This window comes from Chiloscyllium punctatum, chromosome 18 (genome assembly GCF_047496795.1).
Source record: "Chiloscyllium punctatum isolate Juve2018m chromosome 18, sChiPun1.3, whole genome shotgun sequence".
NCBI classification, from domain to species: Eukaryota; Metazoa; Chordata; class Chondrichthyes; order Orectolobiformes; family Hemiscylliidae; genus Chiloscyllium; species Chiloscyllium punctatum.
Window position 1 is genome coordinate 67518217 of NC_092756.1, and position 18807 is coordinate 67537023.

The 18807-nt window shown below is 44.0% G+C and overlaps 1 pseudogene; it reads right to left on the bottom strand.

The window, feature by feature from the left end:
- The window catches only part of LOC140489159 (NACHT, LRR and PYD domains-containing protein 3-like), a 139430-nt pseudogene that overhangs the window by 26553 nt on the left and 94070 nt on the right, over positions 1-18807 (bottom strand).

Genomic DNA, 18807 nt, shown 5'->3' on the forward strand with positions numbered 1-18807 from the left:
TTGACAACCTTCTACACTATCCACAACTCCACCGATTTTTGTATCGCCTGCAAACTTACTAACCCACCCATCTACATTTTCATTATATATATATATTTGTGTGTGTGTATCACAAACAGCAGAGGTCCCAGTATGGATCCCTGCAGAACACCACCAGTCACGGAAAACATAACTGAAAACACAGCCTGAAAAACACCCTCCCACCACTACCCTCTACTTCTATGAGCAAGCTCATTCTGAATTCACGTGGCCATGGATCCCATGCATCTTAATCTTCTGGAAGAGCCCATCATGTGATATATTGTCAAAAGCCTTTCTAAAATCCATGTAGACAAACATCAACTGATCTACCGTCATCGATCCCCTTTATGACCTCGTTGAAAAATTCAATCAAGTTAGTATGACCTGACCTGCACAAAACCATGCTAATTGTCCCTAATTAGGTCATGTGTTTCCAAATGTACGTAAATCCTATCCCAAAGAATTCACTCCAATGGCTTCCCAACCACTGATGTGAGACTCACCGTGTATAGCCTTCTGGATTATCCCTATTTGCCTTCTTGAACAGAGGAACAACATTAGGTACTCGCTGGTCCTCTGGGACCTCTCCAGTGGCTAGTCAGGAATCAAAGATCTTGGTCAAGGTCCCTGCAGTCTCCTGTCTTGCCTCTCTCAGTAATCTGAGGTACATACAATCCGGCTCTGGGTACTTAACCACCTTAATGTTCTTCAAGAGATCCAACACCACTTCTTTCTTGATCTTAAATGCCCTAGCTTATTAGCATGCTCCATTCTAATCTCACTAACTTCCATATTTTTCTCCTGGGTGAATACTGATGCAAGATACTCATTCAGGATCTCACCCACAACCTCTGCTCCCAAACACAAGCTCCCTCCTTTATCCCTGAATGGTTGTACATTCTCCCTAGTTATCCCCTTGTCTTGAATGTATCTATAGAATGGCTTGGGATTCTCTTGAAACCCACTTGCCAAGGCCACTTCATGGCCCCTTCCTGCTCTCTTAATTCCCTGCTGGAACACTTTCCTGCTTTCCTTATATTCTTTTTAGGCCCTGTCTGATTTTAGCTTCCTAAACCTTTCATATGCTTCTTTCTCCCTTTTGACTGAATTCACAACCTCCCTCATTATCCCAGGGCTCCTTACCTTGTTATCCTTGTTCTTCCTTCTTACAGGAACATGCTGTTCTTGAACTCTCCCCAGCAGGTCATTAAACAGTGCCCACATGTAAAATGTGGACTTGCCTGATAACAGCTCTCCCCAATTAACACTCCCTTAGCTCCTGCCCAATACTGATGTAATTTGCCCTCTCCCAGTTTAGTGCCTTCCTGCAACGACCTGCCTTTTCCTTGTTCATAGCTGTCTCAAAACGTAAGGAGTTGTGATCACTGTTTCCAAAATGCTCTCCCACTGATAGGTCAATCACCTGGCCAAGCTCATTAGCCAATACAAGGTCCAATCTGGCCCATCCTGTAGTTGGATTATCCATATACTGTTTCAAGAAACCTTCTGAGATGCACACAAATTCCACCCCATCTAAGCTTCTTGCTCACAGGGAGTCCCAGTCAATATTGAGGAAGTTAAAGTCACCTTTCCTTAGTCTATCTACATATTTGTTCCTCAATGTCTCAGTGGCTGTTGAGGGGAGCCGATAGTATAATCCTATCAGAGAGATTGCACCCATCTTATTTTTGAGGTCTACCCATATTGCCTCAGTGGATGAGCCCTCCAGCATTTCCTCTCTGAATGCAGATGTGACATTCTGCCTAATTAGTAATGCGACTCCTCCACCTCTTTAACCTTCCTCTCTATCTCGTCTAAAATAATGAAACCCTGGAATATTGAGCAGTCAATCCTGTGCTTCTCTGAACAAAGTCCCTGTAATGGCCACAATATCATAGTCCCATGTACTGATCCAAGCTTTAAGCTCATTCCTTTGCAATCATTAAATTATTGGAATGTTTCTTGGACATTCAGACCTAGATAAGCAAAACTTTACTCCACCTAAATATTAGAAAGATAAAAGCCATGATGCGAGGTTCAAGAGGTTCCTTCAAGACATTCCATCCTCTCCCAGGCCATTATCTGAAACGGAACCAGTCCACCCTATTTCTCATTTGCAACTTCTCCTCTAGCTCTCACATTTGCAGATATGGTTATGTCATCCTTGACCCCAAGATATGTTGCTGATCACATTGATCATTGATTCTCCCACCTATTGTATTTGGAAAGGCAAGGATTGATTCGGGACAGTCAACATGGCTTTGTGCGTGGGAAATCATGTCACAAACTTGGTTGAGCTTTTCGAAGTAACAAAGAAGATTGATGAGGGCAGAGCAGTAGATGTGATATATATGGACTTCAGTAAGGTGTTCGACAAGGTTCCCCATGGGAGACTGATTAGCAAGGTTAGATCTCATGGAACACAGGGAGAACTAGCCATTTGGATACAGAACTGGCTCAAAGGTAGAAGACAGAGGGTGGTGGTGAAGGGGTGTTTTTCAGACTGGAGGCCTGTGACTAGTGGTGTGCCACAAGGATCAGTGCAGGGCCCTGTACTTTTTGTCACCTACATAAATTATTTGGATGCGAGCATAAGAGGTACAGTTAGTAAGTTTGCAGATGACACCAAAATTGGAGGTGTAGAGGACAGCAAAGAGGGTTACCTCAGATTACAACAGGATCTTGACCAAATGGGCCAATGGACTGAGAAGTGGCTGATGGAGTTTAATTCAGATAAATGCAAGGTGCTGCATATTGGGAAAGCAAATCTTAGCAGGACTTATACACTTAATGGTAAGGTCCTAGGGAGTGTTGCTGAACAAAGCGACCTTGGAGTGCAGGTTCATTGCTCCTTGAAAGTGGAGTCGCAGGTAGATAGGATAGTTAAGGCGGCGTTTGGTATGCTTTCCTTTATTGGTCAGAGTACTGAGTACAGGAGTCGGGAGGTCATGTTGCGGCTGTACAGGACATTGGTTAGGCCACTGTTGGGATATTGCGTGCAATTCTGGTCTCCTTCCTATCGGAAAGATGTTGTGAAACTTGAAAGGGTTCAGAAAAGATTTACAAGGATGTTGCCAGGGTTGGAGGATCTGAGCTACAGGGAGAGGCTGAACAGGATGGGGCTGTTTTCCCTGGAGCGTCGGAGGCTGAGGGGTGACCTTATAGAGGTTTATAAAATTATGAGGGGCATGGATAGGATAAATAGACAAAATCTTTTCCCTGGGGTCAGGGAGTCCAGAACTAGAGGGCATAGGTTTAGGGTGAGAGGGGAAAGATATAAAAGAGACCTAAGGGGCAACTTTTTCACGCAGAGAGTAGTACATGTATGGAATGAGCTGCCACAGGATGTGGTGGAGGCTGGTACAATTTCAACATTTAAGAGGCCTTTGGATGGGTATATGAATGGGAAGGGTTTGGAGGGATATGGGCTGGGTGCTGCCAGGTGGGACTAGATTGGGTTGGGATATCTGGTCAGCATGGACAGGTTGGACCGAAGGATCTGTTTCCATGTTGCACATCTCTATGACTCTATGTCTCTCTGACTCTATTTCCATTTTCCAATGCCCAACTTCCCCCATTATATCTATCATTGAAGCCTTCATTTTGTTTTGTTACCTCTTGGCTGAATATTCCAATGATCTCCCATATTCAAAAATGTATAAACTTGAGGTCATTAATAGCTCTGCTTCCCTGATACTGTCTCTTTTAACTTTCACCGCTGTGCTCACTGACTAACATTGGCTCCACTTCAAACTGCACCTTCATTTTAAAATTCCTTTGTTTTTAAATCCCTCCATATCCTCATCTATCTCTGTCATCCCCTCCAGCACAACACTTTCTGCTCTCTAATTCTGGCCTCTTGAACACTCCTGTTTAATCACTCCATCCTTGGCTCAGCCTAAACTGTGAAATTCCCAACCTGAATGCTTCCGATTCTCTGCTTCTATTTGTTGCTCTAAGCTACTCCTTCTGACCCATTTTTCTTCAAACTTTAAGACATATAGCCAATTACTGCCTTATGTGGCTCAGGGCTAAATTTTATAAGGTCCTCAACAATGTGGATTTTGGCAAGAAATCTGGGGAACTTGACAACTTGACAACTTGGGCAAGGTATTTTCTTCCATTAGGAACAACACATAGAATCCCTGCAGTGTGGAAATAGGCCATATGGCTCATTGAGTCCACATTAACCCTCCAAAGAACATCTCACCCAGACCTACACTCCCACCCAGCCTAACCTTATCCTTGTAGCTCTACATGTCCTGTGGCTAACTCACCTAACCTGCACATCTTCAGATTGTGGGAGGAAACTGGAGCACCCAGAAAAAAAGCCACACAGACCACAAAACCCTGGAAAAAAGCCTGTGACTATCCTCGCCTCTCATAATTTTAGAAACTTCTATCAGGTCACCTCTCAGCCTCCGATGTTGTGAAAACAGTTCAATTTTGTCCAATCTCTCCTCATAACTAACATCCTCCAAACCAGGTAACATCATGGTAAACTCTTTCTGTACCCTCTCCAGAGCCTCCACATCCTTCTGGCAGAGTGGCACCCAGAATATTCCAAATGTTGCCTATCTAAATTTCCATACAGATGCAACATGACTAGCTACTTTTTATTACTCTGTGCCCTAATAGATGAAGGCAAACATGTCATATGTCTTCTCGACCACTTGTGTTGCCACTTTCTGGGAACTATGAATCTGCCACAGGATGTGGGTGTGGCTACATCCAGAAGACTCCCCCAGTCTCCATGGACACTGGCAACCAACATATGCCAGCCTCCTCACACCATTAGGGCACATAGAAACATTGAAAATAGGTGCAGGAATAGGCCATTTGACCCTTCCAACCTGCACCACCATTCAATACGATCATGCAGTTTCAATATCCCACTCCCACTTTCTCTCCATACCCCTTGATCCCTTTAGCACAAGGGACCCATCCAGCTCCCTTTTGAATATATCTAATGAACGAGCCCAACAGCCTCCTGTGAGAGGGAATTCCACAGGTTCACAACTCTCTGAGTGAAGAAATTTTTCCTCATCTCAGTCCTGAATGGCTTAGCCTTATTCTTAGACTGTGACCCCCTGGTTCTGGACTCCCCCAACACTGGGAACTTCCTTCCCACATCCAGCCTGTCCAGTCCCATCAGGATTTTATTTCTATGAGATCGCCCCCATCATTCTTCTAAATTCCAGTGTGTACAAGCTTAATCAATCCAGTCTTTCCTCACTTGTCAGTTCTGTCATCCTGGGAATCAGTCTGGTGAACCTTCGCTGGGCTCCCTCAAAAACAAGAATATCCCTCCTTAGACTCGGAGACCAAAACTACAGATAATACTCAAGGTGTGGCCTCACTAAGGCCCTGTATAACTGCAGCAAGAGTCCTTACTCAAACCCTCTTCCTATGGAGGAGAGCATGCCATTAGCTTTCCTTACTGCCTGATGCACCTGCATGCCAACTTCAGCGGTGTTCCACCATGACACCCAGTTCTCATTGAACCTCATCTTTTCCTAAACTTCCGCCATTCAGATAATAATCTGCCTTCCTGTTTTTGCACCAAAGTGGACAGCCTCACACTTATTCGCATTATATTGCATTTGCCAAGTATTTGCCCACTCAGCCAGCCTATCCAAGACACCCTGCAGCCTCTTAGCATCCTCCCCAGAGCACACAATGTCACCCTGCTAGCTTGGATTTGGAGATATTGCATTCAATTCCTTCATCCAAATCATTAATGCATATTGTAAACAGCTGGGATCCCAACAGGAACCCTACGGTTCCCCACTCTGAAAAGAGACCGATCCACTTATCCGTTTCTGCATTTAAATGATGGACCTTGGCAACCATCATTGCAATGATACTACAAGGATACCTTAAACGCAGGGACAAGCACTCACTTCGCCCATTGGATCAGAATGCATAATAGAGCTGCTCATTTGCTCTCATAGCACTCATTCACTTTGTGACCCTACCTGCTCACAGCATCCCTGCCATTCCTTGGCTTTTAATGCTTTGCCCCTCAGCCAGAGCTCACCATATTTCTGCATAGCTTTGTCATTTGGCACAGACATAGTCAGGAAGTTTGTCATGGTTGACAGACAGCCTCAGGGAGAGACCATTCAGTCAGTGTGTCCCGGCACAGTAAGTCAAGGGGCTCCAGGACATCCAGGGGCTTGGACATGCTCAGTCAACTACTCAGGGTCATCAGGATCCTTTCATTAAAGGGGATGAGGAGCCCAATCATCAACAGCCCAGCATCTGTTTTGCCTCTTTCTGCTCTCGTGTGATCTGTTACTGGAGTGAAAAGGAGAAATTAAAGGAGATGAAAGTAGCTGGCATAAAGTCCTTGCTGGTGTAGGTGAGGGAAAAGTGCCTTGAGAGTGTGAATAGTCAGCGCAAAGGCCATACAGGGTTTTTTTTTGTGGGTGTCAGTGAGAACAAGTGAGGGAACATTTGGCATGCAATAGTGAGAATGGTAGAGCATGACATTTGGTGGAAGATGGGCACAGTAGCAAAAACAGAGTGTGAGGTAGCAGACACTCACACAGGTGAAGTGGAGAAAGTTTCTTTCACTGTTGGGCATTCCTCCAGATTGGTAAGGCAGCAATGGCTTGGCCTAGAACTTGGATCAGCCTGGCACAGTCTAATGGTATCCTCTGTCAGGCCTTGGGGAAGAGAATATCACTGCTCTGCACCGTCACACCCACTAAAACCTCCAGGGTTCCTGCCAATCTTCTCCTGTCCACCACATCTGGAACAAATGTCAGGAACCATGCAGGGCAACTATGGACCAACAGTGCTTGTCCAACTGCACAATGGCCTTTTAAAGATTGGGGAGGCATCAGGCACACTGGCTATTCTGGAATATCCCAGCTTTGGCATGTTCTTCTGGGTAGAGCGAGTGGTAGAATTGGGTTAGCATTGGGAGAGAGTGATGTCATAGATGGATAATCAGATGAGTTTGGGACAATCGCACTAGGCCTTGCTAACAGAAACTACCCTAAAACACAATAGAATTGACACTTTTGACTAAAATCTATTAAGATTCAGCCCCAGGGTTTAGGTTTACTTTATATTACTCCTGTGAAAAACCTTGTCAAGCCCAGATGGTGCTATATAAATATAAGTTGCTGTTAGCTTCAAATATTTCTTATCATGTCAATTTCCACATTCTAAGCCACTTTTCTGGATAACAAAGTTTCTGCTAAAAGCCTTGTTGGATTTATTAGCTGTTGTCCAAAGTGATAGCCCCAAATCTCTGGGTTCCCTATGCCCGGAAATGGTTTCCAAGTTTACGCTATCAAATAATCTCTTGTCCTCAAAAAATCTTTATCAGGTCTGCACTCACCCCTTATTCAGACTCATTATACATCGCCTTCCCCATTTTATTTTCGCCAGTTACTTTAGTTCTTTCTCCTCTGGCCCAATATCCAGTCAAATTACTTTCTTGAGTAAGGAAACATAGCATGTTCAATCTTTCCTGACAGTGATAGGCTGTCAGTTATAGTGTCAACATTGTAAAATGTCTTTTACACTTTCTCGATCCCATCATAATAACATAGAGGCCTGACTATGTTCCAAGTGTCGTCTAATCATGGTTCTGTACAAGTTTAATATTACTCATTTGCTGTTAAATCATATTTCTCTCAGAATGAATACCAATGGTTGGAACAGTTGTAATCTGTGTTTCAAAGATGCTGTGCCATGTTATAATGAACACATTTGGTCACTTACTACAGTATTTGGAGTTTGCATTCTGGCTCCTTCAATGCATTGCACAGTGCCATCATCTCCACGTCTTTCAGTTGGTTGCGACTCAAATTCAACTCCACTAGACTCTGATTTGTTGACAACCCAGATGCCAGTTCCTCACAACAATGAAAGTCGAGATCATTGCTAATCAGTCTAGGAACGAAAGGGAATGATGAATTGGCATATAAACTAAATGACAAAACAGGACAGACAGCATTATTGGGTTTTCTTAACAGTGATGGGTCTGTCACACCCAAAAATCAACAGGATCGCATTCAGCTCTATAACCTTCTTAGGATGTGGTCATGCTGACAGTGAGGCCTTTTCCATTGTCTTTAAATGTGAAAGAGGATTGGACAGAGTTTGAACAGATCAAGTGAACAAATGGTTAGTTGGTTCCATCTTTCAGACACTCTACCTTATAAGTGCCACATCTAGAATATTCAAAGTTTGGAAGAAGATTTGTAGCTCGGGTGCTCATTGTTGTGGCTCTGTTCGCCGAGCTGGGAATTTGTGTTGCAGACGTTTCGTCCCCTGTCTAGGTGACATCCTCAGTGCTTGGGATCCTCCTGTGAAGCGCTTCTGTGATCTTTCCTCCTGCATACAGATACAAATCACTATAAATGCCAGAGGAAACATCACAGAAGCACTTCACAGGAGGCTCCCAAGCACTGAGGATGTCACCTAGACAGGGGACGAAACGTCTGTAGCACAAGTTCCCAGCTCGATGAACAGAACCACAACAACATCTAGAATAAAAAGGGTGACCAATATGTTAATTAAGCAATGATTTAGGTTAGCAAAGCAATGAGATCAATTTCACACAGCAGTTAATAAAAGTATAGGATTATGGGGCAAACACCATTAGGAAAATGGTGACTATTGCAGCCACATTGCATTTTTCACAAAGAAACACATTAGAAAATGCATCATAGAGGAATAAAAACAGACATTGGACTTTTACAGAGGAACAAAGAGATGTGAGTGAAAGAGTCATTGAAAGGATCATCTGTGAAGGTCTTTGAAGGTGAATTAAAAGGAAGAGAAGTGAAAAGCTTTGACTGTTCTATTTCTCACGATTCTGTCTTCTACCCTTCCCCTCCCTCACAGAACCTTTTTCTCAAGGACAACTGGGAGCAGGAAATAAATGGCTCCCCTTTTTCCTTATTTTTCACCCTGCTAACCTCTGTATTTAATGAAACTTCCTCTGCTATTTCCTTTAACTCCAGCATGAAGCTACACCCAACACGCTTTACATACTCCTTTTATTATGCCAGAGGAGCTGATTCTTTGGTGCTAGCCAGGCTCCACTCTTCAGTTACCCATATAAGTAGATACCCATTTCCATGCAATCTTTCTATACCAGCACAAGAGATCAATACTTACCCTTCTGTCTCTTTCTTTCTCACAGCCCAAAGCCTCAAGCAGATGTGTGTCTAGACTGAGGGAAGGCCAATTTCAATAGCATTAGACAGGGTCTGGCAAACATAGACTTGAGCCAGCTACTTGCAGGTACGTCTGCATTTGGTAAGTGGGCGTTTGCTAAATGAAGTATAGTGAGAATTCAGAGCCAACATGTTTATCAGAGGATGAGGGCATCACTGGCTAGGCAAGCATTTATTGCCCATCCCTAATTGCCCAGAGGGTGGTTAAGACTTAACCATATTGCTGTGGATCTGGAGTTACATGTAGGTACAGAATGACAGTTTCCTTCTTTTAAAGGACATTAGTGAGCCAGATGGGTTTTTCCAATCAACAATGGATTCCTGGTCATTATTAGATTCTTAATTCCAGACTCTTTTTGTATCGAACTGAAATGCCACCATTTACCTTGGCAGGATTCAAACCCTTGTCCCCCGACATTACCAGGATCTCTGGATTAAGCAGTCAGTTTTAATACCACAAACCATTGCCTCCCCAAGAGTTTACTCACAATTTGCTCAATTTAGTCAACTGTATTAGGTGCTCATGATGTGGTCTCTTTTACTCTGCGGAAACAACATGCAGACTGAGTGACTGTTTTACAAAACATCACTATTCAGTCTGCAAGAATGATCCTGAATGTCCAATTAGCTGTCTAATTTGACAGCATGCTCCTACTCTGACATTTTTAAAATTCATTTGTGGAATGTGAGCATCGCTGGCTGAGCCAGCATTTACTTCCTGCTCCCAGTTGTCCTTGAGAAGGCAGTGGTGAGCTGCCTTCTTGAACGGCTGCAGGCCACATGCTCGAGGTTGACCTACACTGCCATTAAGGAGGGATTTCCAGAATTTTGACAAAAATGATACTGAAGGAATCGTGATATATTTCCAAGTCAGGATGGTTAGTGACATGGAGCCGATCTTGAAGATTCCCGTGTATCTGCTGCCCTTGTCCTTCTTGATGGAAGTGTTCGTGGGTTTGGAATGTGGTGTCTGAGGATCTTTAGTGAATTTCTACCGTGCATCTTGTAGATAATAAGCACCGCTGCTCCTGAGCGTCGCTGGTGGAGGGAGTGGGTTCTGTGGATGTAATCCCAACCAAGTGGGTTGCTTTTTACTGGATGGTGTCAAAACTATTGAGTGTTATTGGAGCCACACCCATCCAGACAAATGGGAGGTATTCCATCACTCTCTTGATTTGTGCTTTGTGGTTGCTGAACAGTTTTTGGGGGGTCAGGAGTATTTCTAGCCTCTGACCTGCTCTTATAACTACTGTGTTTATGTGGTGAGTCCAGTTGAGTTTCTTGTCAATGATGACCCCCAGGATATTGATAATGGGGACTCAGTGATGGTCATACCATTGAACATCAACAGTGGTGGTTAGATTGTTTCTTATTGGTGATGGTCAGACCCTGGCATTTGTGTGGTGTGAATGTTACTTGCCACTTGTCAGTTCAAGCCTGGAGATTAGCTAGGTCTAGTTGTATTTGAACATGGACTGCTTCAGTATCTGAGGAGTTGTGAATGATGCTGACCATTGTGCAATCATTGGCAAACATTGGCAAACTTCTGACCTTATGATGGAGTGAAGATCATTGATGAAGCAGCTGATGATAGTTAGGCCTACGACACTTGCCTGAGCAACTCCAATAGAGATGTCCTGCAGCCTGAGATGACTAACCTCCACAATCACAATAATTTTCCTATGAGCCAGGCATGACTCAAACCAGTTTCGAAGTGTGGTGCTGGAAAGGCACATCAGGTCAGGCAGCATCTGAGGAGCAGAAGAATCAAAGTTTTGGACATAAGTCCTTCATCAGGAATGAGGCTAACCATTGAAGAGTTTGCCCTGTGTCTGATACCCATTGATTCCAGTTTTGCTCGGGATCCTTGATGACACACTCCGTCGAATGCAGCCTCGATGTCAAGGGTTGTCAAGGGTTGGAATTCAGCTCTATTGTCCAGGTGTTAACCAAGGCTGTAATGAAGTCAGGAGCTGAATGATCCTGGCAGAAGCCAAACTGGGCGTCACTGAGCAGGTTATTGGTGAGCAGGTGCTGCTCGATAGCACTGTTGATGACACCTTCCATCATTTCACTGATGATCATGAGTAGACTAATGGGTAAGCAATTGGCCAATTTGGACTTATCCTGCTTTTAGTTTACAGAACATCCTGGGCAATTTTCCATATTGTTGGTCAATTCCATTGCTGTAACTGTACTGAAAGACGTTGGCTAGGGGAACAGCAGGTTCTGGAGCACAGATTTTCAGCATTATTGCCAGAATGTTATCAGGACCTATAGCCTTTGTGCTATCCAGTGCCTCCAACCATTTCTTGATACCACAAGGAGTGAATTGAATTGGCTGAAGACTGGTATTGCTGATGCTAGAGACGACTGGAGGAGTTCAATGGATCATCCACTTGGCCCTTCCAGATTAAGATTACTGTGAGTGTTTCAGCCTTATTTTTTGCACAGGTAAGTTGTGCTCGTCCATCATTGAAGATGGGATATTTATGGAGACACCTCCAGTGAGTTGTTCAATTGTCAGTCTATCAGCATTCATGACTGGATGTGGTAGTACTACAGATCTGATCTATTGTTTATGGAATCACTTAGCTTTGTCTATCACTTACTTTTGATGCTGTTTGCCATTCAAGTATTCCTGTTTGGTAGTTTCACCTGGATGGCACCTCATTTTTAGGTATGCCTGGTGCTGATCCTGCCATGCCCTCCTGCACTATCCAGGGTTGATCTGCCAGCCATGAGCTTACAGATTATGCTGGAGCACAATTCTGCTGCTGTTGGTGGCCCACAGTGCCTCATGGGACCTCGTTCTTAAGTTGGTAGATCTGTTCGAAATCTGTCCCATTTAATACGATGATAGGAAAAGCAACACGATGGAGGGTATATTTAATGTGAAGGTGGGACTTTGTCTCCACAAGGACTGTGCGGTGGTTACTCTTACCAATCCTGTCAAGGACAGAGGCATCTGCAGTTAACAGTTTGGTAAGGATAAGGTCAAGTATGTTTTTCCCTCTTGTTAGTTTCTTTACCACCTGCTGTAGACTCAGACTAACAGCTATGTCTGACCAGCTCAATCAGTGGTACTGTTGTTGAGCTGCTGTTGCTGGTGGACATTGAAATCCTCCATCCAGAGTACATCTTATGCCCTTGCCATCCTCAGTGCTTCCTCCAAGTGTTGTTCAACATGGACGATCGTGGAATCTGCAGCAGAGATATGTGGTAACCAACAGGAGGTTTCCTTGCCAATGTTTAACTTGAAACCATGAGACTTCATGGAGTCCAGAGTCAATGTTGAGGATTCCAGAGCAATTCCTTCCTAATTGTATACCACTGTCCCTCCACCTTTGCTGGGTCTGCCCTCCTGGTGGGACAGGACATATCCAAAGGTGGTAATGGCTATGTCTGGGATATTGACTGTCAGGTATGATTGCGAGAGTATGATTATTTCAGGCTGTTGCTTGACTAGTCTGTGAGACAGCGCTCCCAATTTTGAACTGAGCTCCTGAAGTTTCTTAAAGAGGACAAGGTCGACAAAGCTGCTTCTGCCATTATTTTTTTCCAGTGCCTAGGTCAACACCAGGTAATCCATCCAGTTTCATTTCTTTGTTGAGACTTCGTAGCGATTGATACAACTGAGTGGCTTGCTAGGCCATTTTAGAGTGCAGTTGAGAGTTAACCATATTAGTGCTGGTCTGAAGTCACATGAGCCAGATGGGTTTTTCCTGACAATCAACAATGATTTCATGGTCATCAATAGGTTCTTAATCCCATTTTTATTATTGAATTCAAATTCCACCACTTGCCATGGTAGGATTCATAATCGGGTCCTCAGAACACTTGCTGAGTTTCTGGATTAATAGTCCAACAATAGCCCATCACTTCCCCTAAATATGTCCCTCCTTGGCATCCTGCAGACTTCGAAAGAGGTTCAAAGCAGGTTGAACTGATTGGTTTTATGTAATTAATATTTACTAATATCATTTTCAGAGTATGAATTTTAAAATAGCGATATTTGGGTGTTGGTTACTTTTGTGAAGGGTTTTTGAAAAGTACAAATTAGTCAGACAGTCTTCTGCACGGTGACCAAATTCAGAATTTTTCTGAGAACAGGGAACTCCCAGAATGCTTCGGAATATTGTTCATCTTGTGGTAGTTTACAACAGTACTATTGAAGATTATTAGCTCGTTTTCAATTTAGCATAATCAAGGACTGATTTATATCAAATTGGAGGAGATTTGACTGGGGTCAGAAGCAAGTACACTCTCTTTCTTAGAAAGGAGTCCTTTTTTCAGAACAGTTAAGGGGTTAAGTTAGCCCAGTCGAAAATTTTAGCTTGGGCAATTTCCAGACCAAGTGACTATAAAACTATAAAATCTAAAAGATCTTTAAAATGCCATGAACAAATCTAGAAAATAATTAAGTATGCAATGGAATGCTGTTTTTTCATAGAGGATTCAGGTGGCCTGGTGGTACAGTGACACTGCTGCCTCACAATGCCAGGGCTCAATTCCTGCTTTGGGTGGAGTTTGTGCATTCTCGCTGTGCCTGTGTATGTTTCCTCTGGGTGCTCCAATTTTATCCCTGAAATTACTGCACAGTGGCTGGTGTCCCTTCACAAAAACCAACCTTTATTTACCTGTGGCCAGCCAGCTCAGAGTCAGTTGCCTGAACTAAGGCGATTCTAATTTCCTGGTTATATTGGTCAGCTAGGGATTTCCTGATCAATTGGAGTTGTAAACCTGAGCCAGCAACCTCGTAATCAACAAGGTCAACTTTGTTCTAATTTCTACATCCCTCCTCACTTAAGTCTGGGGATGTAGGTCTGGACTTTCGCTTGCAGCTTTTCCTGAGATTGTTCACCCCAAGTTCAATTCCTCATGCTTCAGATTCTGACACAGGCTGCATGTACTGGACCCTAGCCTACCTCTTTCATGTGATGCATCTTGGGAGAATTTCCTCCTCTTCTCCCAGTGGTAATGGTACTGAGGCTTCGTCCATCTTGAACTCTGAGGTTTTCTCAACACTAGGCAATTGCATAGTTCTCTTGCAGGATGTGGGAGGTAAGGGTCACCACTAGTTCACCTCAATAATAAGTATACAATTTTGGATACGGTTGGTGGGGTATGGGGAGGGACACCTACTAGGGGAAAGCCTCAGCGGCCAAGTTTCTTCCACTAAGCCTGGCTCTGTGGTTCAGAAGGGAAGGAGGGAGAATAGGAGAGTGATGGTGATAGGAGATTCAGTGGTGAGAGGAACAGACAGGAGATTCTTTGGTCGCGAATGAGACTCCCGGATGGTATGCTGACTCCCAGGTGCCAGGTCAGGGATATCTCAGATTGAGGGTACAGGATTCTTAAGGGCGAGGGAAAGCAGTCAGAAGTCGTGGGACACATCGGTTCCAATGACATAGCTAGGTAAAGGAAGAAGGACCTGAAAAGCGAAAATAGGGAGTTAGGTTGGAAGCTAGAAGGCAGGACAAGCAGAGTAGTAATGTCAGGATTGCTACCGGTGCCACGTGCCAAGTGAGGCTAGGAATAGAGAGCAAATGCAGCTGAACACATGGTTGCAGGGCTGGTGTAGGAGGGAGAGCCTCAAATATATGGATCATTGGAATGTCTTCTGGGGAAGGTGGGACCTGTACAAGAAGGGGCACAAATATCCTTGGGCGGAGGTTTGCTCGAGCTCTTTGGGACGGTTTAAACTAGTTTGGCAGGGGGTTGGGAACCAGATCTACAGATCAGATGTTAGAGTAGGTAGTGAACAGCCAAATACAAAATGCAGAGAGCCTGCGAGGAGGGATTGGCACTTGATAGGGCAAAGGTGCAGTCAGTGTGATGGATTGAAGTGTGTCTATTTTAAAGCAGTAAGTATCAGGGATAAGGGTGACAAACTCAGAGCAGGGATCAGTATTTGGAAGTATGATTTGTGGATATCACAGGGGCAGGAGTGGTTGTTGAATGTTCCAAGGTTTAATGTTTCAAAAGGAATTGGGGTGGGGGCAGGTAAAAGAGGTGGACGGACATTGCTAATCAGGGATAGTATCACAGCTGCAGAAAGGGAGGTCATTGAGAAGGGTTTACCTACAGTATCTGTACAGATGGAAGTCAGAAACAGGAAAACAGCAGGTCACTTTATTAGGAATTTTCAGCAGATCACTCAATAGCAACAGAGATAAGGAGGAGCAGATTGGGAGACAGATTTTGGAAAAGTCCAGAAATAACAGGGTTGTTGTCATAAGTGACTTCAACTTCCCTAATATTGTTTGGAACTTACTTAGTTCAAATAGTTTGGATGGAGTAGTTTTTCTCAGGTGTGTCCAGAAAGGGCTCCTGACTCAATATGTAGATAGATCAACTGGAGGGGAGGCCATATTGTATTTGGTGCTTGGTAACAAACCAGGGTAGGTGTCAGAACTCTCGATGGGAGAGCATTATGGTGATAGTCATCAGAAATCCCTGACCTTTACTATACTCATGGAGAGGGATAGGAGCAGAGAGTATCAGAAAGTATTTAATTGGGGGAGGTGGAATTACAGTACTATTATGCAGGAACTAGGGCACCTAAATTGGGAACAGATGTTCTCAGGGGAATGCATGACAGAAACATGGAGGTTGTTTAGGGAGCGATTGCCGCGAGAGCTGGAAAGGTTTGTCCCACTGAGGCAAGGAAGGGATGGGAGGTTGAAAGAACCATGGGTGATAAGGGACGTGTAACATCTAGTCAAGAGGAAGAAGGAAGCTTACTTAAAGTTGAGGAGGCAAGGATCAGACAGGATTCTAGAGGGTTACAGGAAGGAACTGAAGAATGGACTTAGGAGAGCTAGAAAGGGGCATGAAAAAACTTTAGCAGGTAGGATTAAGGAAAACCCTAAGGCATTCTGCATTAAGTGGGGAACAAGGGGATGGCCAGAGAGAGGGTAAGGTCAATCAGGGATAGTAGAGGGAACTTGCACCTGGAGTCAGAGCAGGTATGGGAGGACCTTAATAAATACTTTGCTTCAGTATACACTACTAAAAGGGACCATGATGTTTCTGAGGACAGCGTGAAACAGACTGATGTTAAGAAGGAGGATGTACTGAAAATTTTGCAAAACATAAGGAGAGATAAAAACCCCTGGGCCAGATGGGATATACCCTAGATTACTACAAGAAGTGAGTGAAGAGGTTGCCTTTGGCGATGATCTTTGTATCCAGATAGTCATGGTTCAATTATCCGGTGTAGACAGGAGAGATTGCAGGTCACGGGTGAAGTGCCGGAAAACATGATAGTACCACTATTTAAGAAAGGTGGTAAGGACAAGCCAGGGAACTATAGACCAGTGAGCCTGACCTCGGTGGTGGGCAAGTTGTTGGAGGGAATCCTGAGGGACAGGATATACATGTATTTGGAAAGGCAAGGACTGATTAGGGATAGTCAACATGGCTTTGTGCGTGGGAAATTATGTCTCATGAACTTGATTGAGTTTTTTGCAGAAGTAACAAAGAGGATTGATGAGGGACATGCAGAGAAGTGGACATGATCTGTTTGGACCTCAAAACGTTTGACAAGGTTCCCCATGGAAGACTGGTTAGCAAGGTTAGATCTCATGGAATACAGGGAGAACTAGCCGTTTGGATACAGATAGAAGATAGAAGATAGAAGACAGAAGGTGGTGATGGAGAGTAGCTTTTCAGACTGGAGGCCTGTGACCAGTGGAGTGCCACAAGGATCGGTGCTGGGTCCACCAATTTTCGTCATTTATATAAATGATTTGGATGTGAACATAGGAGGTATAGTTTATAAGTTTGCAGATTACACCAAAATTGGAGGTGAAGTGGACAGCAAAGAAGATTACCTCAGATTACAATAGGATCTTTATCAGATGGCTCAATGGAATGAGAAGTGGCAAATGGAGTTTAATTTGGATGAATGTGAGGTACTGCATTTTGGGAAAGCAAATCTTAGCAGAACTTATACACTTAATGTTAAGGTCCTTGGGAATGTTGCTGAACAAAGAGACCTTGGAGTGAAGGTTCATAGCTCCTTGAAAGTGGAGTTGCAGGTATGCTTAAAGAAGGTGTTTGGTATGCTTTTCTTTATTGGTCGGAGTATTGAGTACAAGGGTTGGGAGGTCATGTTGCGGCTGTACAGGACATTGGTTAGGCCACTGTTGGAATATTGCATGCAATTCTGGTCTCCTTCCTATTGGAAGGATGTTGTGAAACTTGAAAGGGTTCAGAAAAGATTTACAAAGATGTTGCCAGGTTTGGAGGATTTGAGCTATAGGGAGAGGCTGAATAGGCTGGGGCTGTTTTCCCTGGAGTGCTGGAGGCTGTGGGGTGACCTTATAGAGGTTTATAAAATCATGAGGGGCATGGATTGGATAAATAAACAAAGTCTTTTCCCTGGGGTCAAGGAGTCCAGAACTAGAGGGCATAGGTTTAGGGAAAGAGGGGGAAGATGTAAAAGGGATCTAAGGGGCAACTGTTTCACTTAGAGGGTGGTGCGTGTATGGAATGAGCTGCCAGAGGAAGTGGTGGAGGCTGTTACAATTGCAGCATATATGAGTAGGAAGGGTTTAGAGGGATATGGGTCAAGTGCTGGCAAATGGGACTGGAGTAGGTTGGGATATCTGGTCGGCATGGACAAATTGAACTGAAGGGTCTGTTTCCATGCTGTACATCTCTATGACTCCATGTGACAAAACACATTGATGAAGGTAGAGCAGTGGATGAGATGTACATGGACGTTAGCAAGGCATTTAATAAGGCTCTCCATGATAGGCTCATTCAGAAAGTAAGGAGGCATGGGATACAGGGAAATGTGGCTGTCTGGATGCAGAATTGGCTGCCCCATAGAAGACAAAGGGTGGTGGGAGGTGGAAATTATTCAGCCTGGAGTTTAGACCAGTGGTGTTCCACAGAGGTCGGTTCTAGGATCTCTGATTTTGTGACTTTTATAAATGATGAAGAAGTGGAAGTTTGCTGATGACACAAAGGTTGATGGAGTGGTGGACAGTATGGAGGGCTGTTGCAGGTTGTAACAGGGCTGATAAATGGCAGATGGAATTCAACCTGAAAAAGTGTGAAATGATTCACTTTGGAAGGTCAAATTTGATTGCAGAATACAGGGCTGAGGCAGGATTTTTGGCAGTGTGGAAGAACGGAGGGATCTTGGGGTCCATGTCCATAGCTCCCTCAAAGTTGCCACCTAAATTGATAGGGTTGTCAAGAAGGCATATGGTGTGCTGGCTTTCATTCGAAGGTGGATTACGTTTAAGAGCCATGAGATAATGCTGCAGGTCTATCGATCCCTGGTTAGATCACACTTAGAATATTGTGTTCAGTTCTGGTCGCCTGGAGGAGATTTACCAGGATGCTGCCTGGACTAGAGAGTATGTCTTATGAAGAAAGGTTGAGGGAGCTAAGGTTTTTCTCATTGGAGTGAAGAAGGATGAGAGGTGACTTGATAGGTGCGCACAAGATGATGAGAGGCATAGATAAAGTGAATAGCCAGATACTTTCTCCCAGTCAGAAATGGCTATCATGATAGTGCATAGTTTTAAGGTGATCGGTGAAAGGTTTAGGGGAGATGTCAGAG